The sequence below is a fragment of the Amblyomma americanum genome, chromosome 7, assembly GCF_052857255.1.
Source record: "Amblyomma americanum isolate KBUSLIRL-KWMA chromosome 7, ASM5285725v1, whole genome shotgun sequence".
Classification (NCBI taxonomy): domain Eukaryota; kingdom Metazoa; phylum Arthropoda; class Arachnida; order Ixodida; family Ixodidae; genus Amblyomma; species Amblyomma americanum.
In genome coordinates, this window is record NC_135503.1 from 172437806 (window position 1) to 172439537 (window position 1732).

A 1732-nucleotide genomic window follows, 5' to 3' on the forward strand; every position below is an offset into this window, starting at 1 on the left:
ACGAAGCTCTACCCCGGCAATGGCGCCGGCGTCTGCTGCGGAGCAATAAAGCGCGCGCCACCACGTGACCATGGCGCCTCGGCCAATGGGAGGCTCGATTATCCGGCGGCGCCCTAGGAGAGGAGGGAAGCTGGCGAGTTCAAAGCTTTGCGTTTGTTTTGCTCCATTGGGGTTTTAATCTGCGCATTCCAGAGGAGTGCTGTCATAGAGCCGGCAGACCCACTTGCGCCGGCGCCCGTCCAGCTCTGCGCGGTAGGCAAGTCTCACATTGTGCCAGAGCCGCTTGATAGCGCCTCTCATTTTTTCTGCATGTCTCAGTGGGGGTATACATATAGCGGAGCGTTTGCTAGTCTGGTATAGCCATGGAGAAGGAGAGCGAAATTCCTGCTCAGAGGCTCAGCGTAGCTCACGCGACGTATATCTTGGCATTGCTGAGCTAAGCCACTGCTAATTTTTTCACATAGAGAAAACTGCTGTTGGTGCACACAACGCTTATGTTCATGTCTGAAATGAACAAGTTAGACGCGGCCGAAGCCACCGAAGACACTTTACACAGTGACACATGCAGGCACAAGGAAACGCGCACAGAGGGAACATGGGGTCAGACATCACACATCTGGCAAAAGGAAAAATAAAAACAGTACAAAAGATCAGACACAAACTTTAAACATGTCTTTACCATAAAGGTGAATATGTACACACTGAACAACGTGTCACCTGATAACCAAAGAAGAAGAAAGAAAAACAACCCACAAACAGTACCACACTGCATTTGCACAGGTAACAGTTGCAAACACCGGATAGTAGGATTGTACATTGGGCATCACCCTCCGGCAATTTACAAACGACTCCTGCGTTCGGCGCTTACGTTTTCGGATCCCTTGATGTACTCTACACGAAAGGTATACTCTTGTAAATTAACGCTCCGATGCAGTACTCTACTGTTCAAGTGCTTTGCCTTTGTTAAATATTCCAAGGCTTGCTGGTCAGATTAATTTATGAAGAACGTCAGTACAAGAATATGTGGAATTTCTTAATTGCCCAGACTATCGCCAAACACTCGCGTTCAATCGTTGAGAAGCGAGATTCGCGAGGTAACAACTGTCGACTCGCATATGATACTGGATGGAGGATTGCATTATGCTCCTGCATGAGAACGGCGCCTATGCTGACCTCGGAAGCATCTGTGCGAAGCACGAACTGCTTACCCAGAATTGGAGCTCTTAATACGGGCCTTGAGGTTAACGCGTTCTTGAGATTGTCAACAGCGGCTTGCCGCTGTGGTGTCCAAGAGACATGGTTTCGTTCATTTTTGCGTGTCAACTCCACGAGCAGTTGGACTTTATCGGCATAGCCAAGATGAAATCACGGTAATATCCGGCAAGCCCTAACAAGGAACGTACTTGGTTCTTAGTCTTCGGAAGTTGTACTTTGAGAAGCTTTTCCACCGCCGTTTCCAGTGGATGGATTGACCTTCGCCAAGCTGGAGTCAAAGAAAAGAGATAATAGTGGCTCCGATTTGTCTTTCCTGCTGTTTGATCGTGAGGCCGGCCTAGCGTACCCTTCTAAACAGCCTGTTTCAAGTCCAAACACGTTCTTCCCAGGAAGAAGTCGCTACGAGAACATCGTCGATGTTATGAACGACATTTTCTCTGCTCCCTAACAGAATGCGCATCAGGCGCGTAAAGAAAGCCGATGATGTCTTAATTTCGAAGGGCATGTAGACGAACTG